The sequence below is a fragment of the Vanellus vanellus genome (assembly GCF_965231255.1).
Source record: "Vanellus vanellus genome assembly, chromosome: 15".
Taxonomy (NCBI): domain Eukaryota; kingdom Metazoa; phylum Chordata; class Aves; order Charadriiformes; family Charadriidae; genus Vanellus; species Vanellus vanellus.
The window spans coordinates 1841175-1868694 of record NC_138920.1 but is presented as its reverse complement, the minus strand read 5'-3'; the positions used below and the strand labels follow the sequence as shown (position 1 = coordinate 1868694).

Below are 27520 nucleotides of genomic sequence, written 5' to 3'. Positions count from 1 at the left end.
CGCCGCCCCAGCCCCAGCCCCAGCCCGGGCTTGGGCGCCGCCGCCCGCACCCCCATGGCCCGCAGCGCTCCCCGCCCGCCGCTAAGCAGCGGCTAATTAAGGAGCGGGCGGGGCCGCGGCTAACGAGCGCCCCGGGGACACCGCTCTCCAGCAGCCCGGGAACCCCGCTGCCGCCCAGTGCCCTCACCTCCGTAAGCGGGACCCCCTCTCTGCACAGGGACCCCCTGCCCGCGGGGCGGCCGTGCCAGCACTCCCAGCCCCCTCCAGCCCCGGGAACCCAGAGCAGCTGGGAACCACCACTCTGCAAAGGCCACGGGTGCCCCGAGCCAATGCCGCGGGAGCTTGGGGCTGAGAGACAGGAAGAAAACGCTTTATTTACAAAAAACAACTCGAACAACGACTCTTTACAAAAAAACAACTCGAACAACTATTTACAAAAATAAAAACAAAGTGAACACCAACTATTTACAAGTCCTCCTCTTCAACCATCCCCTCCTCTGCCGCTGGTCCCCAGATCTCTGCTGGCCCTGCAAGGAAAGCAAGTGGCACGGTCGTTTGGCTAACGAGCAGCCCCTCGCCTGGCAGAGCTGGGGGGTCCCAAGCCGGCTCCGCGGCAGCAGCTGCTTTGGGTCGGGGTTGGCCCCGATGGGCACTCGCTGTGCCACAGCCCCAGGACACGCTGGGGAGAGCGGGACTGTGCCGCCAGCACTGAGCCCCGGCTGGGCTTTGGGGAGACTGGGCTTGCCCAGCCCTAAGGACCCGCTCCCTTCCCAAAGCAGACAGGTGCTCAGGGCAGCACTGTGGTGGCGGTTCTGCTGCCAGGATGAGGGCACGGGGCACCGTGTCCCTGAAAGCAGGGATCACCCATCCCAGACCCAGACCCAGCCCCAGCCCCAGCCCAGTGGCAGGCGACCCTCCCTCCCTGCTGGCAGTGGATGGGGAGCACATGCCTGTCCTGCTGCTGCTTAGTTGGTCTCCATTGGCGTCTCTTCCTCCATCTTCATGTCTACCTCCATCTCCTCCTCCATCACGATGTCTATCTCCATCTCTTCCTCCATCTCCAAGTCTACCTCCATGTCTTCATCCATATCCACTTCCATCTCCTCCATCTCCACCATCACATCCACCTCCATCTCCTCCTCCATCTGCAAAGCCATGTTCTTGCCACTTGCTTTAGGTCTCACGTCTCCAGCCTGGAAAGGGGCAGAGGAGGCAGCAACTCAGGCTGCAGGCAGGACCCGGCTGCTCCTGGCGAGCATCCCTGCGGCACGAGCCCAGGGCACCCATGGCTCCCCCGGGGACGAGTCTCCTCCAGGGATGCTCCATTGCAGCAGGGCGCCAGCAGCCCAGAAGGGCTTCTCCCAGCCCGTGGCCTTGCAGGGCTGTGTGGAGAGGCCAAGCCAAGCTCGCGGCCCCCCGAGCTCCCCAGAGCAGAGTCCCCATCCCACCCCATCCCCGACTGCTCCAGCCTGCCTGGGCAGTGGGGGATGCCCTCCTCCCTGCAGCGGGGCCATACCGGCAGCAGAACAAGCCTCCTCTTCCTCGGGGCCTCCATAGTGCCACCTGGATGGCAGCAGACAGGGGAAGGAGGTGCCGGGAGCAAGTGGGAAGGGCTGGGTCGGGGGTGCAAAGTGTCAGGAGCAGGGGAGAAGGGCTGCGGGGGGAGAAGGGCTGCGGGGCGAGCAGGGGAGAAGGGCTGCACTGGACTCGTTGGGCACTGGCAGTTGTGGATGGAACACGGGCCATGGCAACAGGTGCTCAGGGTGCCGCCTGCGCCGTGGGCGATGGGGACAACCCCTGAAGGGGCTGCAGCTTCACAGGGAACATGGGGGAATTTTTATGTACCCCTTGAGGCAAATGAAACACATGTACATGCACAGACAGAAAAGAAAATCAGAATCATGGCATGGTTGAGGTTTGAAGGGACCTTGAAAATAATCAAGTGCCCACCCCTGTGCCGTAGGAAGGGACACCTCCCACCAGATCAGGCTGCTCCAAGCCCCCTCCAGCCTGGCCTTGAACACCTCCAGGGATGGGGCAGCCACAGCTTCTCTGGGCAACCTGAGCCAGCGGCTCACCACCCTCAAAGTGAAAAATTTCTTCCTAATATTTAGTCTAAAACTCCCCTCTTCCAGTATAAAGCTATTCCCCCTTGTCCTATTGCTACATGCCCTAGTAAATAATCCTTCCCTGCTCTCCTGTAGGCCCCTTTATGGGCTGGAAGGCCACAATAAGGCCTCCCCAGAGCCTTCTCTTCTCCAGGCTGAACAACCCCAACTCTCTCACCCTTTCCTCACAGTAGAGGGGCTCCAGCCCTCAGATCATCTTCGTGGCCCTCCTCTGGACCCGCTCCAACAGCTCCATGTCCTTCTTATACTGGGGACTCTAGAGCTGGAGGCGGTACTCCAGGTGGGGTCTCACGAGAGTGGAGGAGAGGAGCACAATCACTTCCCCGACCTGTCGGCCACACTTCTGATGCAGCCCAGGATACGGTGTGCCTTCTTGGCTGCGATCGTACATTGCCAGCTCGTCTTGAGCTTCTCGTCAGTCAGCACACGCAGGTCCTTCTCCTCTAGCATCACTTTTCCCCGCTGGCACATTTGCTGTGGCAGCAAAACCTGGACGTTTGTCTTTTTTTGCTCCGGATGCCGCGGAGAGTGAAAACAGGTGCTTTTGAGGATGGACACCGCAGGAAAGCAGGGAGAACCAAATTGTATGGGGCATTTGAAGGGGTTCCAGGAGGCAGTGAGGACCAGCATCGCTTTTCCCCCGTGGCACCTTTGCTATGGCGGCAGGAACTGGATGTTTGCCTTTTTTTGTTCCGGAGGCCACCGAGAGTGAAAATTTGGGTTTGAGGTGTAGTCCGCAGGAAAGCGGGCACTGGAAGCGGTTCCAGGAGGCAGTGAGGACCAGCATCACTTTTCCCTGCTGGCACCTTTGCTGTGGCAGCAAAAGCTGGACGTTTGTCTTTTTTACTCCGGAAGCCACTGAGAGTGTAAAATGTGCTTTTCAGCAAACAGTCCCCAGGAAACCAAGAAGACCAAAGTGTGTGGGGCATTGGAAAGGGGACCTCCTTTTTTCACTCTTGGCGCCCTCCGCAGCAAAAAAGGAAAACACACACTTTAGCCCTCTCTGCTTTCCTGCAGACTCTCTTTTCACTCTCAACGGCCTCCAGAGCAAAAAACGCAAACGTCCAGCTCCTGCCGCCACAGCAAAGGAGCCAGGGGGGAAAAGTGATGCTGGTCCTCACTGCCTCCTGGAACCCCTTCAAATGCCCCAGACAATTTGGCCCTCTCTGCTTTCCTGCGGACTCTAGCCTCAAAAACACCTTTTTTCACTTTCAGCGATGTTTGGAGCAAAAAAGACAAACGTCCAGCTTTTGTTGCCACAGCAAAAGTGCCAGCGGGGAAAAGTGACACTGCTCCTCACTGCCTCCTGGAACCCCTTCAAATGCCCCAGACAATTTGGCCCTCTCTGCTTTCCTGCGGACTCTAGTCTCAAAAGCACCTTTTTTCACTCTCGGCAGTCTTTCGAGAAAAAAAGACAAACGTCCAGCTTTTGCTGCCACAGCAAAGGTGCCAGCGGGGAAAAGTGATGCTGGTCCTCACTGCCTCCTGGAACCCCTTCGAATGACCAGTTAACTGAGACCAGTTAAGCAACCTGGACATCCATAAATCCATGGGTCCAGATGGGATGCACCGCGGGTGCTGAAGGAGCTGTCTGAAGTCATTGCTGGACCACTCTCCACCATCTTTACCAAGTCTTGGGAAACGGGCGAGGTGCCTGAGGACTGGAGGAAAGCAAATGTCACTCCAGTCTTCAAAAAGGGCAAGAAGGAGGACCCGGGTAACTACACACTGGTCAGCCTCACCTCCATCCCTGGGAAACTGATGGAACAGCTTATCCTTGGTGCCCTCTCAAGGCATATCGAGGATACGAGGGTTATTAGGGGCAGTCAGCATGGCTTTTCCAAGGGGAAGTCACGCTTGACCAACCTCATAGCCTTTTATGAGGAAATAACGAGGTGGATGGATGATGGCAAAGCGGTAGATGTGGTCTACCTTGACTTCAGTAAAGCATTTGACACGGTCTCCCACAGCATCCTCATGGCTAAACTGAGGAAGTGTGGACTGGATGATCGGATAGTTAGGTGCACTGCGAACTGGCTGAAGGAGAGAAGCCAGAGAGTCGTAGTCAATGGGGCAGAGTCCAGTTGGAGGCCGGTAACCAGTGGAGTGCCTCAAGGGTCGGTACTGGGGCCCATATTATTCAATATATTCATCAATGATTTAGATGAGGGAATTAAATGTACTATCAGCAAGTTTGCTGATGACACTAAGCTAGGAGGAGTGGCTGACACGCCAGAGGGCTGTGCTGCCATCCAGAGAGACTTGGACAGGCTGGAGATTTGGGCAGGGAATAACTTAATGAAATACAACAAGGGAAAGTGTAGGGTCCTACATCTGGGCAGAAACAACCCCAGGTTCCAGTAGAGGATGGGGAGCTACCTGTTAGAGAGCAGTGTAGAGGAAAAGGACCCGGGGGTCCTGGTGGACAGCAGGATGACCATGAGCCAGCACTGTGCCCTTGTGGCCAAGAAGGCCAATGGCATCCTGGGCTGTATTAGAAGGGGGGTGGTTAGTAGATCGAGGGAGGTCCTCCTTCCCCTCTACTCCGCCCTGGTGAGACCGCATCTGGAATATTGTGTCCAGTTCTGGGCCCCTCAGTTCAAGAAGGACAGAGAGCTGCTGGAGAGAGTCCAGCGTAGGGCAACTAAGATGATTAAGGGAGTGGAGCATCTCCCTTATGAGGAAAGACTGAGGGAGCTGAGTCTCTTTAGTTTGGAGAAGAGGAGACTGAGGGGTGACCTTATTAGCGTTTATAAATATATAAAGGGGGAATGTCATGAGGATGGAGCCAGGCTCTCCTCAGTAGCAACCAATGATAGGACAAGGGGTAATGGATTCAAGCTGGAACACAAGAGGTTCCACTTAAATTTGAGAAGAAACTTCTCAGTGAGGGTGACAGAGCACTGGAACAGGCTGCCCAGGGAGGTTGTGGAGTCTCCTTCTCTGGAGACATTCAAAACTCGCCTAGACGCCTTCCTGTGCAACCTCATCTAGGTGTTCCTGCTCCGACAGGGGGATTGGACTAGATGATGTTTTGAGGTCCCTTCCAATCCCTAGCATACTGTGATACTGTGATACTGTGATACTGTGACACACGCACTTTCTCTGCTTTCTCTCTTCTTTCCTGCGGACTCCATGCTGAAAAAAACCTTTTTTCACTCTCGGTGGTCTCCGAAGCAAAAAATGCAAACGTCCAGCTCCTGCCGCCACAGCAAAGGTGCCAGCAGGGAAAAGTGATGCTGGTCCTCACTGCCTCCTGGAACCCCTTCAAATGACCCACACACTTTGGCCCTCTCTGCTTTCCTGCGGACTCTATGCTGAAAAGCAACTTTTTTCACTCTCGGTGGCCTCCAGAGCAAAAAAGGCAAACGTCCAGCTCCTGCCGCCACAGCAAAGGTGCCGGGGCAAAGAGTGATGCTGATCCTCAGTGCCTCCTGGAACCCCTTCCAATGCCCCACACACTTTGGCTCTCTCTGCTTTCCTGTGAACTCCAGCCTCAAAACCTACTTTTTTCACTCTTGTCAGCCTCCGCAGCAAAAAAGGCAAACGACCAACTCCTGCCACAACAACAAAGGTGCCAGGGAGCAAGAGTCATCCTGATCCTCACTGCCTCCTGGAACCCCTTACAATGCCCCACACACTTTGGCCCTCTCTGCTTTCCTGTGGACTCCAGCCTCAAATCCTTCTTTTATCACTCTCAGCAGCCTCCAGAGAAAAAAGGCAAACGTCCAGCTCCCGCCGCCTCAGCAAAGGTGCCAGGGGGGAACAGTGATGCTGGTCCTCACTGCCTCTTGGAACCCCTTCCAATGCCACACACACTTTGGCCCTCTCTGCTTTCCTGCGGACTCTATGCTGAAAAGCACCTTTTTTCACTCCCGGTGGCCTCCGGAGCAAAAAAGGCAAACGTCCAGCTCCTGCCACCACAGCAATAGTGCCGGGGGGAAGAGTGATGCTGATCCTCACTGCCTCCTGGAACCCCTTCCAATGCCCCACACACTTTGGCCCTCTCTGCTTTCCTGTGGACTCCAGCCTCAAATCCTTCTTTTTTCACTCTTGTCAGCCTCCGCAGCAAAAAAGGCAAACGTCCAGCTCCCGACGCCTCAGCAAAGGTGCCAGGGGGGAACAGTGATGCTGGTCCTCACTGCCTCCTGGAACCCCTTCCAATGCCCCACACACTTTGGCCCTCTCTGCTTTCCTGTGGACTCCAGCCTCAAATCCTTCTTTTATCACTCTCAGCAGCCTCCAGAGAAAAAAGGCAAACGTCCAGCTCCTGCTGCCACAGCAAAGGTGCCAGCGGGGAAAAGTGATGCTGGTCCTCACTGCCTCCTGGAACCCCTTCCAATGCCACACACACTTTGGCCCTCTCTGCTTTCCTGCGGACTCTAGCCTCGAAACCACCTTTTTTCACTCTCGGCATCCTCTGGAACAAAAAAGGCAAACGTCCAGCTCCTGCCGCCACAGCAAAGGTGCCAGCGGGAAAGTGATGCTGGTCCTCACTTCCTCCTGCAACCCCTTCAAATGCCACACACACTTTGGTCCTCTCTTCTTTCATACCGACTCTAGCCTCAAAACCACCTTTTTTCACTCTCGGCAGCCTCTGGAGCAAAAATGCCAAACTTCCAGCTCCTTCTCCCACAGCAAAGGTGCCAGGGGTCAAAAGTCATGCTGGTCATCACTGCCTCCTGGAACTACTTCGAATGCCCCACACACTTTAGCCCTCTCTTCTTTCCTACGGACTCTAGCCTCAAAAGTACTTTTTCAATCTCAGTGACGGGTGGATGGAAACACTCTCTGTCCAGTGTTGCCAAGTGATAGTACAAGAGGTAACGGCAACAGACTTGAGCATAGGAAGTTCCTTCTAAACCTAAGGAGGGACTTCTTCCCTTTGAGGGTGGCAGAGCACTGACACAGGCTGCCCAGAGAGGTGGGGGAGTCTCCCACTCTGCACACATTCCAAACCCACCTGACACCGTCCTGTGCGATTGCTGTACATGACCCTGCTCTGGCAGGTGGTGGGACGGGGGGAGCTCCACAGGGCTCTTCCAAACCCCACCATTCTCTGTCATTCTGTAACAGCAAAGTTGAAAACGCCTTTACCTCTCTTGAAGCTCCATCTTCTCCGCGTCCTCCTGCGCTTTTAAGCACATCACGCTAGAGTTGAGGTGGGAGCAGTTTGCAATTATGGAACCAGAAAGCCTCATTTTTTCTGCCTTCAGCTCTGACAAATCTCTGCAGAAGAACAAAGAAAGGGCCAATGTTCACACCACCATCGTTTGCAGCTGACTCGCTTCTGAAGCACGTCATCGTGCAAGAGTAAAAGCTGGCGGAAAAGATGGCATCTCTCTTGGGGACGAATCACTCCTCTGACACTGGGGGAGTGTATGGCACTGCCAGGAGGCTTCAAGGACCTCCGATTACTCTCATTTATTGTTGCTCCTGCTCAATCTTATGAACATGCTCCAATTATCATTAATAGACGTGAGGAAGTTTGCCAAGGTCTCCAGACTTTTATGCCTACAGCATCACCCTGAAGCCACCTATTCCCATCAACACTCGGACTGCTCAGAGGCTCACGACAATATCTACATCATAACCATTTCAGGAAGGGGCTGTAAGAATAAGCCTAAAATGGTGTAACAAAAAAGCCCAAAGAACACAAGGCTTAAACCGTAGGTCAGGCATACTCGACATGTTTAGGAAGGCTTCGCATCAAGTAAGACAGACGGGTGACAGTAACCCAGAGTTGGAAATCGCACGCTGACACCAGAAGCAGGCGCGATTACGGCTATGCTGGTTTTGTTGGTGTAGAAGGCAACTGTGAGAAGGGAACGTCAGAGAGCCAGAGAACAACAAAACAATCATAACAAGAGCCATCAAACGCAGTCAAAGAAACTGGATAAACACAGTAACAGGGTAGAGACGCTGATCTTTCTCTCAACACTACTGGTAGAGGAATAAGCGGATACAAACTGTGTCCAGCTATGCCTGTGTCTGTGTCAAACACCACCAGAGTTAAGTCATCCGTTCATGGCCTCGGCACTGCTGGCAGCCCGAGCCCCTCGCTTCTATCTGAAAACCAGCATCAAACAAAAGGACTCTGAAAAGCGCCTGCAGCACGCTTCCTGCCATTGCTTCCCACTGCCACAGCACAAATCATACCTTCAGCCGCAACTAACCCATATGCCAGGCTCAAAACAGCAGGTGAAGAAGGGAAGTGATGTTTTCCTGCAGGAGATCTCACCTCAGCTTCTACTCACCGGTCCGTGGCAGTCTTCATCTCCAGGAACTGACGGTGGAAAGTCACCACTTGACGCCACAGGCTCAGAAGACCATTACGGTCATCCCTGAAGTGGCTGTCATAACACTGAAGGTGCAAAGACAAAAAGAAATGCCGGTTCAGCCTTTGCTGTCACTGTACAAGTCTCTCAGACAGGAGAGAGTACAACCACCATGGCGGGGACTCCTTTCAGAACCGTTCCAACAGGGGCATGAGGGACTGAAGAGGCACCACAGAAGCGTCCTCAGGAGAGCTGCCACCTGACTGCAAAGAAGGCAACATCCACCCTCCTCCTGCAGGAGGGGCTCTCAGCAAAGCAAGCTCATCCCCATTCCCCGTCCCGCCTTGCAGAGGGCTCTCAGAGTCTTCCTGCAGGAAGACAAAGACAAGCCCCTCCAAGACCACTGTCACAAGCCAAGGCCTGGCTTGTTCTTCTGTGGGCTACTCCCAACCTGAAAACACGCAGACCTCTCGGAGCGGAGGTTTAACACCTATCAAGAAGACCAGCGCTCCTGTGGGACTGCCCTACAGCGCCCAGCAACAGCAGCGTTTGCCTTTAGGACCGAGCAGCACAGCCACACCACGTGGGCCTCTTGCATCACCACAAGTTGCTGACACTCCTCCATCCCACACCCCAATCTTCTGCTCCTCAACACCGACACATCCCCAGCAGAACCCCAACGTTCTCACAGCACGGTCTCCAGGCCGCAAATAAAACGCATTCTCACTCCACGCTGCCATCGCCTCTGACATTCCCGCAGACCAGCCCTCACCTCATGTTCCATGAGCCATTCCCTCTCCTTCGCTTCCAGCTCCTCCTAGGCCCTCATCCAATCCACCCTCAGTTTGCCAACGTCGTCTTGGAGGGCTGCATTCACCTCACTCGTGTTCTCCAGCTGCTGCCACAGGACAGCGTTCACTTCGGCCAGATTCTCACACCTTGCAAAGGGAGGAACAGCAGTGAGGTCACTCAACAACCACCATCCACCAGCAGCATCCTCGGCATTTCCCAGCTCCCCCAGCTCTGACTCTCTTCCCAAACTGAGTGGCAGTAAAAGCGCTTTCAGGCATGAACCCAGAACGCGCTCTGATGGCAAACTCAGTGCCTTCTCCTTGCTTTAAGCCTTCCATTGCTGTCTACACTTTTGGTTGCCCCTTCCTCTTCATTCTGAGGGTGCCCACAGTTAACGGCTTGCCTCCCCTTCCTGCTGCCTGACCACTGGACGCATCACTGCTCTAGAGCATTGGCCCGAGTCCCTCACCTACTGAACCACGGAATAATTCAGGCTGGAAAGGGACCCTTGAAGGTTACCCAGAGGAGCCCTCCGCTCAAAACAGAGCCATTCAGCACACAGCACTCTGACTGCACCACGGAACACGCTGTGGACCTTTCTCCTCTCAAAACTGTTCACCCAACCACGTCCCTTGGGGAGACCAGGTATCACTGACAGGTTTTCCCTCACTTCCGTGAGCACCTGGGGTACCGAGTATGAGGGAACGCTTCTTCCTTGTACCTTTGGTGCTCCTACTCCAACTGAAGCAGCGCTTTCTCCAGGCTGTGGTCCTCTGTGGCTTCCCACCTGCCTGGGAGGGAGCCTGAAGAAGAAAGGAAATGTTTAGTCAAACGCTTCTTTTCCCTTCGCTACCACCAGCATCCATCGCTGTCCCCTCCTCTCAGGGGCTCTCTCAGGAGCTGGTGGCTTCTGCCAGGCATAACAAATGGGTCAGGACTACGGAGAGGAAGGGAGGGGAAGGGGGTTCCTCCATGCGAGCAGCTCTCCTCAGTCTCCCACTGCTGCACTCTCACAGCGGGGGATCCTCAGCTCACGACCGCGAGGGCTCACGTGGACCTCAAGCCCGGGAACGCTCTCCTATGCTCCCACCCTCCGTTCCCTACGTCTGCTTTAGCCGGGAAGCAGAGAGAAAGCACAGAACCGGCTCCGTATGTTGGACGCCACCATTCTTGCCTTCCCAAACCCATTCTTTCTCAGAGACAGCCACAGGATGGCACAGACCCTACAGCCCTCTCCCGAGACCCAGCACAAACCGTTACCCAGCACTACAGCACTCCTGCACAGGACTAAATCCCTTCTTCTCGGTGACTGCTGGACGGGCATCGCTGGGACTACCGGCTGCTCTAACAACGGCCGCCGGACAGAACCCTCCGCTCGCAGCAGCTCGCTGTCCTCTCCCACGGAGAGCTTCTCTCTCTGCCCGCGCCACCCAACGCCACGCGCACCATCCTCCCGCAGCGCCCCGCACACTCACCCCGCCGCCTTCCAGCCGCTGCTCCAGCTCTCGCCAGCGAGTGCGGTACCGCAGGAGCTGGAGGGAGGGAGGGAGGGAGGGAGAGCCGCCGTGAAGAGGAGCGGAGGCAGCCGGGCAGCGAGCGGGCTCCTCCCGCCCCGGCTCTGCCCTCAGCCCAGCACATGCCGCAGCGCTGCCCATCTCCCGGGAAGCTTCGCCTCCCTCCAGGACGACGGAGCCCCGCCGGGAGGCTCGGGGGTGCCCGCGGCAGGGCCGGGCGCCCACCACGCCGGGCCGGGCCGGGCCGGGCCGGGCCGGGCGGAGCGGGGCGGCTCCCGGGGCCTCCCTCCGCCGAGCTCCGGGCTCGGCGCCGTCCCGGGCCCGGGGAGGGCCCCGCCGGGGCCGCGCCTTCGCCCCCCGAGGGCTCCGCCGCCGAGTGCCCTCTGCGGGCCCCGCCACCGCGGCCCGGCCCCGGGCAGCTCCCCCCGGGCGGGCGCCCCCGCTCCTCACCTTCGCCTGCAGCTGCCGCACCAGCACCGCTTGCCGGTGCTGCGCCTCCTGCGAGCTCTGCAGCCGGCGCTGCAGGGAGGCCCGGCTCGGCGCCGCCATGCCCCCGCTCGCCAGCCGGGCTCCGCCGCCCGACGGGCCCCGCGGCGGGGGCTGCTCCGCGGCCGGCCCGGCGGACCGCGGCCCGGCGCCTGCCGGGGCGGGCGGAGCGGCTCCCCCTGCCCGCCGGGCGCCACCGGGAGCCGGGCGGCGGGGCGGGAGAGGCGGGCTGGCTCGGGGCCGCGCTGTGGCGCCGGGCGCTGCCCTCCTGGCTGCGGGCTGAGGGTGCTGCCGCGGGGGAGAGGCCGCCGCGGCCGCCCTTTGCTCCGGCGAGCTCCGCTCGGAGACCGTTCCCGGCCCCGGCCGACGTTGGGGGCCCGCGAGGGGGGGCGCGGGGGCAAACGGGCCCCGCGAGCGGAGTGCCGGGGGGAGTCGGGGCCGGCGCGCGAGAGGGCCGGCGCCGCGGGGCCGTCGCCCGGGGAAGGCGGCGGAAGGGCCGCAGCTCTGCGGAAGGCTCCGCTGCGAAACCCCGACGGGCGCGGGGAGAAGCGGGGCGGGAGGAGGTGGCCCCGAATCGGGGGGAACCACATCGGGGCTCTTCACCCGCGGTGCAAACACCAGTGGAGCCGTTGGACTTTTTCTGCAGCTCTGCAATGAAGTGGAGTCGCACCACCAGGCAGAGCGGCACTTGTCCTCTCAAGAACACCCTCCCCAGAAGGGACTGTCTCTCCGTAAGCCATAATAAATGTAGAAGAGAGGGTTATGTAGCCAGGGACCGCTTACCTGTAACCGAAACATTGACTAAAATACATTTATCGGGAATGCATTAATACGCAGAAAGCACATTCAGTACGGGGCAAGTTTCGGCTTAAGGGCAGAGTCAGCGGAGCCTTCCCGGGAGAGCGGCTCCTTCCTCCGGCCAGCTCAGCACCGGCAGCCAGGACCCACCGGGGAGAGACGCACAGCCCCGACCCCGGCGGGAGGGAGAGAAGTAGAGAAGGGATCCCGCCCGGCCCCCCCCTGCACACCCCCGGTGCCAGCGGGGAAGCGGCCCCTCCCCAGCCGGGGCACCCCCCACCCCCGCCCGGGCACCCCACATCCCGACCCCCGCCCGGGCAGCCTCACCCCGGGCCAGCAGCAGCACGGCCGTGGCCCCCCCCCCGCCGCCGCCTCAGGCCGGGCTCGGGCGCCGCTGCCGCCGCCCGCACCCCCATGGCCCGCAGCGCTCCCCGCCCGCCGCTAAGCAGCGGCTAATTAAGGAGGGGGCGGGGCCGCGGCTAACGAGCGCCCCGGGGACACCGCTCTCCAGCAGCCCGGGAACCCCGCTGCCGCCCAGTGCCCTCACCTCCGTAAGCGGGACCCCCTCTCTGCACAGGGACCCCCTGCCCGCGGGGCGGCCGTGCCAGCACTCCCAGCCCCCTCCAGCCCCGGGAACCCAGAGCAGCTGGGAACCACCACTCTGGAAAGGCCACGGGTGCCCCGAGCCAATGCCGCGGGAGCTTGGGGCTGAGAGACAGGAAGAAAACGCTTTATTTACAAAAGACAACTCCAACAGAACTATTTACAACTCTTTACAAAAAACAAACAAACAAACAAACAAACAACTCAAACAACAACTACCTAAAAAGCCCCTCAAACAACAACTCTTTAAAAAAAAACAACTCGAACACAAACTATTTACAGATCTTCCTCTTCTTACATCCCCTCCTCTGCCGCCGGTCCCCGGATCTCTGCTGGCCCTGCAAGGAAAGCAAGCGGCACGGTCGTTTGGCTAACGAGCAGCCCCTCTCCTGGCAGAGCTGGGGGGTCCCGAGCCCACTCCGCGGCAGCAGCTGCTTTGGGTCGGGGTTGGCCCCGATGGGTACTCGCTGTGCCACAGCCCCAGGACACGCTGGGGAGAGTGGGACTGTGCCACCAGCACTGAGCCCCGGCTGCGCTTCGGGGGAGACTGGGCTTGCCCGGCCCTAAGGAACCGCTGCCTTCCCAAAGCAGATGGGTGCTCATAGCAGCGCAGTGGTGGAGTTTCTGCTGCCAGGACGAGGGCACCGGGCACAGCGTCCCTGCAAGCAGGGACCACCCGCCCCAGCCCCAGCCCCAGCCCCAGCCTGGTGCAGGCGACCCTCCCTCCCTGCGAGCAGTGGATGGGGAGCACATGCCTGTCCTGCTGCTGGCTGGTCTATCTCCATGGGCGTCTCCTCCTCTGTCTTTTCATCTACTTCCATCTGCTCGTCTGTACCCCCATCTACCTCCATCTCCTCGTCCGTCTCACCCTCCACCTCCATCTTCTCCTCCATCTCCATGTCCACCTCCATCTCTACCTCTAACTCTACCACCACGTCCACTTCCATCTCTTCCTGTCTTCCAAAAGCCACGCTGTTGGCAGGCACTGCAGGTCCCATGGATCCAGCCTGGAAAGGGGCAGAGGAGGCAACAGCTCAGGCTGCGGGCAGGACCTGGCTGCTCCTGGCGAGCATCCCTGCGGAGTGAGCCGGGGCACTTGGGGCTCCCCTGTGTACAGGTACCCCCCCCCCCAAGGATGCTCCATTGCAGCAGGGCACCAGCAGCACAGAAGGGCTTCTCCCAGCCCGTGGCCTTGCAGGGCTGTGTGGAGAGGTCAAGCCAAGCTCCTGCCCCTCGAGCTCCCCAGAGCAGGGTCCCCATCCCACCCCATCCCCGCCTGCTCCAGCCTGCCCGGGCAGTGAGAGGGTGCCCACTTCCCTGTGGCGGTGCCATACCAGCAGCAGAACAAGCCTCCTCTTCCTGGGGGCCTCCACAGTGCCACCCTGATAGCAGCAGAGAGAGGGGAGTGAGCGGATGGGAACAGGCGGGAAGGGCTGGGTCGGGGGTGCGAGGTGTCAGGAGCAGGGGAGAAGGGCTGCGGGGGGAGCAGGGAGATGCGCTGCACTGGACTCGTTGGGCACTGGCAGTTGTGGATGGAACACGGGCCATGGCAACAGGTGCTCAGGGTGCCGCCTGCGCCGTGGGCGATGGGGACGACCCCTGAAGGGGCTGCAGCATTACAGGGAACATGGGGGAATTTTTATGTTCTCCCTTGGGGCAAATGAAACAGACTTATGTGCACAGATAGACTTGGGTCGGTGCTTCAGTACCCTCAAAGTGAAAAATGTCTTCCTAATATTTAGTCTAAGTCTCCCCTCTTCCAGTTTAAAGCCATTTCCCCTCGTCCTATCGCTACATGCCCTAGTAAATAGTCCTTCCCCAGCTCTCCTGTAGCCCCTTTATGGACTGGAAGGCCACAATAAGGTCTCCCCGCAGCCTTCTCTTCTCCAGGCTGAACAACCCCAACTCTCTCAGCCTGTCCTCCCAGCAGAGGGGCTCCAGCCCTCGGATCATCTTTGTGGCCCTCCACTGGACGTGCTCCAACAGCTCCATGTCCTTCTTATATTGGGGACTCAGAGCTGGAGGCAGTACTCCAGGTGGGGTCTCACGAGACAGGAGGAGAGGAGCACAATCACTTCCCCGACCTGCTGGCCACACTTCTTCTGATGCAGCCCAGGATACAGTTGGCCTTAAGGGCTGTGATTGCATATCGCCAGCTCATGTAGACCTTGTCAATCAGCACACACAGGTCCCTCTCCTCAGGGCTGCTCTCCAGCCATTCACCACCAAGCCTGTATTTGTGCTTGGGATTGCCCAACCCAGATGTAGCACCTTGCACTTGACCTTGTTGAACTTCATGAGGTTGGCATGGGCCCACCCCTCCAGCCTGTCCAGGACCCTCTGGATGGCATCCCTCCCCTCCAGCGTGTCTACCTCGCCACACAGCTTGGTATCAGCAGCAAACTTGCTGAGGGTGCACTCCATCCCACTGTCCGTGTCTCCGACAAAGATGTTGAACAGCACAGGTCCCAGTACCGACCACTGAGGAACGCCATGCATCACTGGTCTCCACTTGGACAGCGAGCCGTTGACCACAACTCTTTGAGTGTGACCGTCCAGCCCGTTCTTTATCCGCTGAGTGTTCACGAAGGAACACTGTGTTGGGCAGAGTCGTGCCGCCATCAGCAGTTCTCTGAGGAGTCCGCAGCGCTGCGTCAGCAGCAGATCCCTTTGATCCACTTGCCCCAGCACCCATCCTGCAGCGGTTGCAAGGGGCACCTCAGCCCGGCTGTGGCTCCATCCCCCAGCCCAGCTAAGCTGCCCAAAGGTGCATCCCCAGACAGCTGCAGGGCAATGCTGGGGCTGTTCCTGCTCTCATGCCCAAGGCAAACCCCACTCCCTCAGCAGTTACAATCTCAATTTCCCCTTAAAGGGATCAGCGTGTGTTATGGTTTGAGAAACCCACAATTTATTATTATTTAGAAAGGGACTTGGGAAAAAACAAGGAAATCCAGGAGTTGAATTATAAACAGATTTAATAGAGTGAGATTAGATAAATAACATGAAAAGCACTAAAGAACCAACGCTGATCCCAAAAGCAGTACACAATATGCAAAGATTATCCTCAGCCCATTCTGTCCGTAGAAGCTGTGCACAGCACCCCACACACTCACCCCTCCCACGTATTTACCGACCACTGCCTTTCTCCTTCCAAAACAGTGCAAAAGGGCTTTTATTAACAGGAATCCAAAGCCCCACTGGGACTCGGAGACACCGAAACAGGACAATTGCCCCCCTCCATTGCCCACAGCCACACAAAACACGTTCCCGGGAAGGGCACAAGACAGGGAGTGCCGGGGAGAGCCGGGGACAGCGGGCGAGAGGGCCCGGGCCGCGGGGCCGTCGCCCGGGGAAGGCGGCGGAAGGGCCGCAGCTCTGCGGAAGGCTCCGCTGCGAAACCCCGACGGGCGCGGGGGGACACACTGCCCCGTTTCCCTCCCGGGTTGCGGTGGGACCGGCCCCGGCTGCGAGCGGGGCGCGGGGAGAAGCGGGGCAGGAGGAGGTGGCCCCGAATCGGGGGGAACCACATCGGGGATCTTCACCCGCGGTGCAAACACCAGTGGAGCTTTTTCTGCAGCTCTGCAATGAAGTGGAATGGGACCAACGGACAGAGCACCACTTGTCCTCTCAAGAACACCCTCCCCAGAAGGGACTGTCTCTCCGTAAGCCATAATAAATGTAGAAGAGAGGGTTATGTAGCCAGGGACCGCTTACCTGTAACCGAAACATTGACTAAAATACATTTATCGGGAATGCATTAATACTCAGAAAGCACATTCAGTACGGGGCAAGTTTCGGCTTAAGGGCAGATTCACCGGAGCCTTCCCGGGAGAGCGGCTCCTTCCCCCGGCCAGCTCAGCACCGGTAGCCAGGACCCACCGGGGAGAGACGCACAGCCCCGACCCCGGCGGGAGGGAGAGAAGTAGAGAAGGGATCCCGCCCGGCCCCCCGCCTGCACACCCCCGGTGCCAGCGGGGAAGCGGCCCCTCCCCAGCCGGGGCACCCCCCACCCCCGCCCGGGCACCCCACATCCCGACCCCCGCCCGGGCAGCCTCACCCCGGGCCAGCAGCAGCACGGCCGTGGCCCCCCCCCCCGCCGCCGCCTCAGGCCGGGCTCGGGCGCCGCTGCCGCCGCCCGCACCCCCATGGCCCGCAGCGCTCCCCGCCCGCCGCTAAGCAGCGGCTAATTAAGGAGGGGGCGGGGCCGCGGCTAACGAGCGCCCCGGGGACACCGCTCTCCAGCAGCCCGGGAACCCCGCTGCCGCCCAGTGCCCTCACCTCCGTAAGCGGGACCCCCTCTCTGCACAGGGACCCCCTGCCCGCGGGGCGGCCGTGCCAGCACTCCCAGCCCCCTCCAGCCCCGGGAACCCAGAGCTGCTGGGAACCACCACTCTGGAAAGGCCACGGGTGCCCCGAGCCAATGCCGCGGGAGCTTGGGGCTGAGAGACAGGAAGAAAACGCTTTATTTACAAAAGACAACTCCAACAGAACTATTTACAACTCTTTACAAAAAACAAACAAACAAACAAACAACTCAAACAACAACTACCTAAAAAGCCCCTCAAACAACAACTCTTTAAAAAAAAACAACTCGAACACAAACTATTTACAGATCTTCCTCTTCTTACATCCCCTCCTCTGCCGCCGGTCCCCGGATCTCTGCTGGCCCTGCAAGGAAAGCAAGCGGCACGGTCGTTTGGCTAACGAGCAGCCCCTCTCCTGGCAGAGCTGGGGGGTCCCGAGGCGGCTCCGCGGCAGCAGCTGCTTTGGGTCGGGGTTGGCGCCGATGGGCACTCGCTGTGCCACAGCCCCAGGACACGCTGGGGAGAGTGGGACTGTGCCACCAGCACTGAGCCCCGGCTGGGCTTCGGGGGAGACTGGGCTTGCCCGGCCCTAAGGAACCGCTGCCTTCCCAAAGCAGATGGGTGCTCATAGCAGCGCAGTGGTGGAGTTTCTGCTGCCAGGACGAGGGCACCGGGCACAGCGTCCCTGCAAGCAGGGACCACCCACCCCAGCCCCAGCCCCAGCCCCAGCCTGGTGGCAGGCGACCCTCCCTGCGAGCAGTGGATGGGGAGCACATGCCTGTCCTGCTGCTGGCTGGTCTATCTCCATGGGCGTCTCCTCCTCTGTCTTTTCATCTACTTCCATCTGCTCGTCTGTACACCCATCTACCTCCATCTCCTCGTCCGTCTCACCCTCCACCTCCATCTTCTCCTCCATCTCCATGTCCACCTCCATCTCTACCTCTAACTCTACCACCACGTCCACTTCCATCTCTTCCTCTCTTCCAAAAGCCACGCTGTTGGCAGGCACTGCAGGTCCCATGGATCCAGCCTGGAAAGGGGCAGAGGAGGCAACAGCTCAGGCTGCGGGCAGGACCTGGCTGCTCCTGGCGAGCATCCCTGCGGAGTGAGCCTGGGCACCTGGGGCTCCCCTGTGTACAGGTCCGCCACCCAGGGATGCTCCGTTGCAGCAGGGCACCGGCAGCACAGAAGGGCTTCTCCCAGCCCGTGGCCTTGCAAGGCTGTGTGGAGAGGCCAAGCCAAGCTCCTGCCCCTCGAGCTCCCCAGAGCAGGGTCCCCATCCCACCCCATCCCTGCCTGCTCCAGCCTGCCCGGGCAGTGAGAGGGTGCCCACGTCCCTGTGGCGGTGCCATACCAGCAGCAGAACAAGCCTCCTCTTCCTGGGGGCCTCCACAGTGCCACCCTGATAGCAGCAGAGAGAGGGGAGTGAGCGGATGGGAACAGGCGGGAAGGGCTGGGTCGGGGGTGCGAGGTGTCAGGAGCAGGGGAGAAGGGCTGCGGGGGGAGCAGGGAGATGCGCTGCACTGGACTCGTTGGGCACTGGCAGTTGTGGATGGAACACGGGCCATGGCAACAGGTGCTCAGGGTGCCGCCTGCGCCGTGGGCGATGGGGACGACCCCTGAAGGGGCTGCATCATTACAGGAACATGGGGGAATTTTTATGTTCCCCCTTGGGGCAAATGAAACAGACTTATGTGCACAGATAGACTTGGGTCAGTGCTTCAGCACCGTCAAAGTGAAAAATGTCTTCCTAATATTTAGTCTAAAACTCCCCTCTTCCAGTTTAAAGCCATTCCCCCTCGTCCTATCGCTACATGCCCTAGTAAATAGTCCTTCCCCAGCTCTCCTGCAGCCCCTTTATGGACTGGAAGGCCACAGTGAGGTCTCCCTGGAGCCTTCTCTTCTCCAGGCTGAACAACCCCAACACTCTCAGCCTGTCCTCCCAGCAGAGCTGCTCCAGCCCTGAGATCATCTTTGTGGCCCTCCTCTGGACGTGCTCCAACAGCTCCATGTCCTTCTTATATTGGGGACTCCAGAGCTGGAGGCAGTACTCCAGGTGGGGTCTCACGAGACAGGAGGAGAGGAGCACAATCACTTCCCCGACCTGCTGGCCACACTTCTTCTGATGCAGCCCAGGATACAGTTGGCCTGTGGGGCTGCGATTGCATATCGCCGGCTCATGTTGAGCTTCTTATCAATCAGCACACACAGATCCTTCTCCTCAGGGCTGCTCTCCAGCCATTCCCAACTGAGCCTGTGTTTGTGCTTGGGATTGCCCAACTCAGATGTAGCACCTTGCTCTTGGCCTTGCTGAACTTCATGAGGTTGGCGTGGGCCCACCCCTCCAGCCTGTCCAGGTCCCTCTGGATGGCATCCCTCCCCTCCAGTGTGTCTGTCTTGCCAAACAGCTTGGTATCAGCAGCAAACTTGCTGAGGGTGCACTCCATCCCACTGTCCGTGTCTCCGACAAAGATGTTGAACAGCATGGGTCCCACTACCGACCCCTGAGGAACACCACCCATCACTGGTCTCCACTGGGGCACCGAGCCGTTGACCGCCACTCTCCGAGTGTGACCACCCAGCCAGTTCTTTATCCACTGAGTGGTCAGGAAGGAACACTGTGTTGGGCAGAATCCCCCCACCAGCAGCGGTTCTCTGAGGAGTCCACAGCGATACGCTACCAGCACATCCCTTCCCTCCACTTGCCCCAGCACCCATCCCGCAGCGCTTGCATGGGGCACCTCAGCCCGGCTGGGGCTCCATCCCCCAGCCCAGCTCTGCTGCCCAAAGGTGGCTCCTGATTGCTTCCATCCCCAGACGGCTGCAGGGCAATGCTGGGGCTGTTCCTGCTCTCATCTCCAAGGCAAACCCCACTCCCTCAGCAGTTACAATCTCAATTTCCCCTTAAAGGGATCAGCGTGCGTTATGGTTTGAGAAACCCACAATTTATTATTATTATTCAGAAAGGGACTTGGGAGAAAACAAGAAAATCCAGGAGTTGAATTATAAACAGATTTAATAGAGTGAGATTAGATAAATAACATGAAAAGCACTAAAGAACCAACGCTGATCCCAAAAGCAGTACACAATATGCAAAGATTATCCTCAGCCCATTCTGTCCGCAGAAGCTGTGCACAGCACCCCACACACTCACCCCTCCCACATATTTACTGACCACTCTCTTTCTCTTTCCAAAACAGTGCAAAAGGGCTTTTATTAACAGGAATCCAAAACTCCACTGGGACTCGAAGACAAACCAAAACAGGACAACTGCCCCCCTTTGCCCACAGCCACACAGAACACGTTCCCGGGAAGGGCACAAGAGCGGGACCCCGCAATGCTGCAGCTGCTCCGCGGCAGAAGGTGGTTCAGCCCAGCTCCCGAGTCTCTGCCGCCGCCGCAGCAGCAGCTTTGGGCTCCCCCACCGCGGCTGCGCAGGACTCGGCAGCTCTCAGCAAAGCTCTCACAGCTTCGGGCTGGTCTTGGCACAGCCATCGTGTGCCGGCATCATCTGCAGAAAGGACAGCTGAAAGAGGCAAAAGGCCGAGCTCAGACAAGCCCACGCACTTGGGCCTATGCGGAGCTCCACGGTAGCGGGCTGTGGGGGAAGACGCACCCTCTGACGCCCGACCCGACAAACACTTGGTCCTGCTGAACGACAGAGGTTCCAACAGCATTCAGTAACCCACTCCTTTTTCTAAAAGACAGATTTGCGCTGCTGCCCCCTCAGTCCCACAGGCTTCTTCCTCAGCAGGAGGCTGCTGCTTACACAGGGCACTGAAGAGCTCTTCTGTCATCATCTAGTTTAGAAACTTGGCAGCGAGCGCGTGGAAAGGGTAAACAGGGAGGGTCATCGAAATGAGGAACACTCAAGGGGAACGTACTCCGCATAGCCTCTCTTCTCTGGTCAGTTCCAGTTGTCTGAGTCTCCTCCACTCCCTCTCCCACCCTGCCTGACCTGTGGGCACATCAGAGACTACACCTCGGGGAATGATGCTGTTTGGCTGAGGCCAACAGACGTGTCTCACTGGATATTCCCACTGCCTGCTGGACTCCTTTCCCAACAGCCAAACCAAACTCGGGCTCTGGCATCGAGCCAGGTTGTGCCCATCACTACAGACACAGCGGCTTTCGAGGAGACCCTTCCTGCTCCTCACCTGATTCTGCAACTCAGCTACTCAACGACGGCAGCGCGCGTTGAAGTCCTCCTGTGAAGGAAAGGCAAGGATTTATTTTTGGTCTCCACTCTGGTCAGGGCCATCATCTGTCTTCAACTTCTGTGAGGTCTACCCTGGGGGCTGCTGCCACTGGCATTTGGATCCTTCCTCCGTACGGCCAGAGCTGCCTCCACCAAAGAAGGGTCTGTTCTCACCTGGCTGGAAGCAGGCATCTCGGGCTGCTCAGCCTCAGCGAGAGAAACTCCACCTGCATCTGGCAGCGACCGACCTCTGCAATGTCTCTTCAGTCTCCTCCGCTCACGCTCCACCTGCACGTTGCATAGCAGAAAGGGTCACAGAAACCTGCCACCAAACGACGAGCAAAGGCACCTCCGGACATCAGGGCAAGGAGCTGTCTGCTCACAGACTCTTCATTGCACCCCACAACGCCGGGGGCAAAGAGCACTCCAAGTAGCCCATGGAAGACAAAGAGCAAGAGGAGCCCCTTCCTGACACAAGAGCGCCAAGTGTGTGTGTGTACGGGGGCCCTGGGGCAAGAAGGGGGGTACCGCAGTGAAGGTGCATCTGCGAAGGCAACGGGGTGCCAGGAGAGAGGGAAAAGACAAAAGTGTGTGTCCACGGGGGAAAGGGGCAGAGGGAAGGAAACAAGCAGAGGACTCCAAAGTGCTGTCGGTGGAAACGCGGTGTCTTCCAGGGGACCGGGAGCCTTTGCAGAGGCAGCAAAAGCCTGTTTTACCTCCTCAAGAGTCCTCCTCAGGTCAGCGTTGTAGATCTTTAGCTCCGTCTTCTCCAGGTCCAGCTCTGCAACTGCTCGCTCCAGACATTCCACCCGCTCCGACAGGAGTCTCTTCTCCGAGGGCCATGGTAGCTGCTGCCCTTCTGCAATAGGCTGCTGGGAATTCAGAGGGGACATCACGTGAGCTGGTGCCACAGAAAGGTTAGAAGGGCCACAATCGACACATCTCGGGGAGTGACCGGACTCAGGAATGGACAGTGTTACGTCCCAAAACAACACACTCCCTACCTAGGGGTCCTCCTCCACATCACCCTGGAGAAATTGTGGACCTTGGAGTTGTTTATTCTGGACACGCTGCCTGCTAGTTTTGTTTAACGTCCCCCATTCTCTTCAGAGACAGACCGGAAACATTCATTTCCTATTCCACCACTTCACGGTTTTACAAAGGTCTGCAGTATTTCCAGCTCCCTCTCTCAGCCATTCTTGTCCATCTTCAAGATTTCCACATTTACAGGTTCCTCTTAGGGAAGCTATTTAACAACTTTGGTCATCCTTTTTGACCTCCACTATAAACTCTCCTGCCCATAGTTCCACTCTCTGTCCTTGGACAAACAACCATGCAGGATGTGGGTGAAACACGTATTTCTGCAGTCATAAAATACTCTGGGTTTGTTCTCCCTTCCCTTTACCCGTTACATCATTACTACAGAACTGCTCTTTGGAAAAAAGCACGTTATCAGCCAAGCCCTGTGCACTGCTCTGAGCCTACTCAAGAGGCACCTCCCCTCTCGGGGTTTCTGGATGAGCTGCTCCTTGAAGCAATCTCTGACAGCCTCTATAAGTAGCCTTGATATCAGCACCATACCCATCCATACGGCTGCAACTGCATTGCCCCATCTAACGCTGTTGCATACCTGATCGAGATGGATGCAACTGAAATCTCCCATTGCTTTCATATTTCCTGCCCTTGTCACTTCTCTGCTTCCCATCAACAGAACACAATACCTGTCATCATCCGTATCAGGGTGGTAGTAATATTTCTCAAGTAATGCAGAAGTGTATAATGCCTAAATACAGTATTTCCTTAGCAGCATTATTTATACACCCATATACTAACAAAATGCTAAAAGTACGGGCAGGGTCCCAGGCAAGTTTGCAGGACGGGCTGTTGCAGCAGTTCTGCCAGCAGTACCTGGCTCAGATCAGCTTGGAGAAATCCACACAAATTTGCCTCCGGGCTTTTTGGACTGCGGCACAAGCACGTCCTGGATGCCCAACGAAGCCTCCAGCCTCACCAGGCAATGGTACGAATTCCATTCCTTTAATACCCTGGAAAAGCTGTACCTCAGACATCTCCATCTCTCAGAGCATCCTCTAAGCACCAGCACTGTCGCAGCCCTTCAGCCGTCCTTACAAAGTTCTACTCAGTTTAGTACATGAGTTTGCTCAGCTCTGCCCTTTCCTTTCCATGCCAATCCCTAACCACGACACGGTGGTTGAGCTTGCCGAGAGAGGAGAGAACCCATTCCCCTCCCCCAACTGACAAGCCGGTCAACTACTTATGGGAATATACATTCCCGTATCTTGATGGGAAAGACCTTTAGAATCCTTCATAGACTTTGTAGTAGAGGGACGATCAGTGACAGTGCCTACCTGAAGATGGAACCGGTCCCTGTCCCTCTCGGAAACCATACTCTGCAGGACGGCGATTTCTTCCCTCAGAGTCCCATTGGCCATTTCGCTCTTGGAAAGGGCACCAGTCAGTGCTTGTGCCTTCTCCTTCCATTCCATTTCTCTGCTTTCCGTCTGCTTCAAAACAGCAATCACACGCTCCACTGCTTCCCGCTTTGCTTCCCGCTCATCTGCCAGTTGCTGGGTGAGCTCCTTCTGCCTTTGCAAGAGACCCTCTCTCTCCTGGAGAACTCTCGTCTTCTCCGCTTCCTCTTCCTCCCATTTTCGCAGTTTCTGGAGTTGTTTCTTTAGCGTCTCGTCGTCACCTTTCCATCGCAAAGCCAATGTCAGTTGCTTCAGGAGTTCACTCTGCCTCCTCAGCTCTTGTTCCCTCCTTGCCAGAGTCTTCTCTAAAGACCTGACTCTGTCTCTCTGGGACCCGATCTCTTCATCCTTCTTGGTCAGAGTCTGCTCAAGGCGTTTTAGCTCCCAATCCCGTTTTTCTTTAACTGCTTGCAGTCTGTCTCGTTCGTGCTGCAAAACAGGGAGGAAAAGACTCAACAATTCCACCTACCTATCTTTGGGTTTCATCCGAAATCTGAACTCCCTCTCCAGTGGCAGTCACCTGGTTTTCTAGGGCATCCCTCTGCTGATGGAGGATCTGCATCTCCTCTCTCATGGTCTTGAGATCTTCCTTGTGCCTCTTCTCCACTGCCTTCATCGCACTCTGAGCTTCCTGCAGCTCTGCTTGCAGCTTTTCTGTCATGTTCTGTGAAAACAAATGCAGAGCAGTTACTGGGACCTGCCATCGGGCTCAGCTTTTTCCTCTGTCCGTCTCAAAAGCACATTCCTTCAGCCACTTCTTTCTGCTTTGCTCACCAGCTCTGCTGCCACAGGAACCCCTCCTTCCTCTTGCTCAGCTCTGGAGCTTACCAGGCTCTGGGCTTTCAGGGCCTGCAGTAGTCCTCGCCTCCTCGGATCCAGGACTTTGGGTTTCTCTCCTTCCTCCTGCCCCTCACTCGCGTACCTGCCTCTCCCAGCTTACGGCCACTTGCCAACCGCCTCTTCTTGCAACCTCCCCCACTCCTCACACTCACCTGCCCCTTCTCTTGCTGCTCTTTCATCTCCTGCCTGAGCTGCTCCACCTGCTGGTACGCTTCTCGCAGCTCTCCCTCCCTTTGCCGTAGCCTCTCTAACACAGCACTCTTCTCACGCTCCTTTTCCAGCAGGACCTGCACAAAACACACAGAAGACGGGTTGGAACTTCCCCTACAAAATCTGGGTGCCGAGACTCAAAGACGCGTCGGCTCACGCCTTCTCCAAGCACTCTGCTGCCGGTCCCCTCGCTCCTTGTCTGCCCCCTTGGAGACACCGCTTCCTAAGGGAGACTGGCAGGATAAACACGGACCATCCACCCTCCGTCTGGGACTCAGTCTCCCACAAACTCTTAGTCATCTAACAGGAAAACGTGCGGCTTTTCTCAAGTGTCTCGCCTTGCTGGTGAGGGGCTCCCTCCTCTTCTGCTGTTTCCTTCCTATGTGGCTTCCCATGAGACGTCCCATTCCCAGTCTCAGAGACAGCCCTGCTCGCCTTTCTCCTCACCAAATTCCACGGAGAAAACACGGGGGGCATGCTCCACGCAGCCCCATATCCAGCCATCTCCCACACCTCCAGCATTGCAAAGAACCACACAAGTTCCCCTTTCACACTCTTTACCTCTTGCTTGGCATTTTCCGCTCTGCTTCCTTCCTCTTCCTCTTGAGCTTGCATAGTAGCAACTTTCTCCTTCATCTCAAACAGCGTCTTCGCGTGCTCCTCTTCTGTCTCTGCCTTCTCTTCCCGCCATCGCTCCAGCATCTCCCGCAGCTCTGAATGGTGCCTTTCCCGCTCGCTCGCCTGATGAGTGGGGGAAAAGACTTCAAGATAAAGTCCCAGCCAAGCTCCTCAAAACTATGTGAAGCTTCATCCGTCCCACAACCCCCCTCCTCAACAGTGCACAGCAGTGGCTTTGGGCCCTCCCTAAAGCGGGTCCTATCAAGGAACTTCAGCGAAGGGTCAGCAGGTGGGAGAGAAGGAGATGGTACCTCCCCCTCTCTGATGGCTGCCTCTTTCCCAGCACCTCTCTCCTCAGGATTTCTCTCTGCTCTCAGAGTCTCTCTTTTCAAAGCTCTTTTCATCAATGAAAAGGTGCAGATGGACTGCCGGGTCAGAAAGAGACCGCACCCTGATGCCCGACCCACAAGACAGGCCACCATCTCAAGTACCAGGACAAGGGGTCTGTTCCATATGCTTCAATACCTCTCTCAGCCCTCCAAGGGCACAAAGAAAGGAACGCAGCTGCCGTGACTGCAGTTGGCAGCGATGTTTGGAGTCGACTTCATGGCAGACGGGAGTCTGGAAAGACCCTATCCCTTCGCTGCCGTGCTTTGGGTGGGGACCACCCAACCTGCTGTTGAACATGCCTTACGCCCACGCTGACTCTGTGGCTGCACCTACTGTCCCAGCACAGTCCTGGGGGTCCTCACGTGCCTTCAAGCACGACCCATTGGCTCTGCTGCCTGGCCCAGCACCACGTGGCCGACGACAGATGACTGCTGCCATTTCACACCCTCAGGCTACTGTTCTCCTAACGCCAGCCCACACAGCTTGCTGGAAGAATTCGGAAGCACATTGTTTCCTACCAGGTCTTGCAGGAGTTTGTTCATCTCCACTTGGTGATCAGATTCCTGAAGTCTGAGCCTATCCTTATGCTGCTGTTCTGTCTGCCAGAGCTGTCGCGCCGCCTTTTCCCGTTCCCGCTTCAGGAGATCTCTCTCTGCTTCCAGCTCCCATCGGAGGCACTTCACCTCCCCTGCAAACAGGACAGACAGCAGATTCAGTGCCTGCACAAACAACGCTTCGGACTTTACTGACCTGAAGCCACCTGGATTTCAGGGTAGGAGGGATCTCTCTCCAGCTCCTTCACTCCTCAGAAGCACTGCGGACAGAGAGCTGTTGGATACCACCTTCCCCAGGCAGGGGCAGCTCCACAAACACCAGCCTCTCACCTTGGATCACCTCCCTGGCCTGCGTGACTGTGTGCAGCTGCATTTCCAGATGACTCCTGGCCATCTCCAGCTGCGATAAGCGCTGCTGAGCCTCAAACAGGCGGGATTCCAGGGTCTCCTTCACTGACCTGCAAATGGCCAAGAGGGAGACAAAGGAGGTTCTTGCTCCTGAGCAGCACGGCTGAGAAACCACAACTCCATTTTATAGGAACAAGAAGTATCAGAGAGGAGAAACACGTATCCTTCTCTTTAAACTGATGCGACTTCCAGACAAAAATTGGAGCTGAACGTTGCAGAACAGCCCAATAATGGACCAAACAGAATTCAGCTGCATCAACTAAGAGAAGCTGCAGCGCGGAAGAAGCAGCAGCTCTCAAGAAACACACTGCATCCAAATGGTGTCTATCAGCCTGGCTAACAACCTGCTCGGGAACGGGAACGTGTAGAAGTCCAAAAAGGTGACAATCTCTAAAACACCATTTGGACAGCTCTGCCACTTCAGGAGCCTTCTAAAAAACACCATACAGGTGGACAAACATCTCCATGGTTTTTTCCTTTTCTTTTTTCAAGTTTTCTTTCTCTTTTTTTTTTGTTGGAAAAGCAGAACTTGTCACATTTGATCTCAGAAACCTGATACAGCAGGAGCACAGAATCTCGTTCCTTCCCTCTACAATTTCTCCACGGGGTCTGCCTGGACACAGGATGCAATAAATCCTCGAGGAATGATTACCACCGTGATCTCTGCAGACACTACACCCTGCCCTGCCCAGGGTCTCCTCCCTGCCTTTACCTGGCCTCTGCCAGCTGCTCGGAAAGGCCTTGTCTGTCCCGCTCCGTGGCTGCCAGTCGCACCTCTAGGGCAGCCTTCTCACGCACCAGCAAGTCCTTCTCTTGGCACACCTCGGCCAGTGCCTGCCCTTGGCCAGAGGACTCCTGCCGCAACTGCTCCAGGCCACTGCTCGCCCACTCTAGCTGGCCGTGAAC

At 57.4% G+C, this 27520-nt stretch overlaps 1 long non-coding RNA gene across 1 annotated transcript in view; it reads right to left on the bottom strand.

Moving 5' to 3' along the window:
• Window positions 1-21365, bottom strand: part of LOC309678097 — a 68531-nt gene extending 47166 nt beyond the window's left edge. The window contains exon 1 of the long non-coding RNA XR_014269729.1: window positions 21277-21365. This is a non-coding gene — a long non-coding RNA (uncharacterized lncRNA). The remainder of the gene's footprint in view (window positions 1-21276) is intronic.
• Between the last annotated feature and the right edge of the window lie 6155 nt (window positions 21366-27520).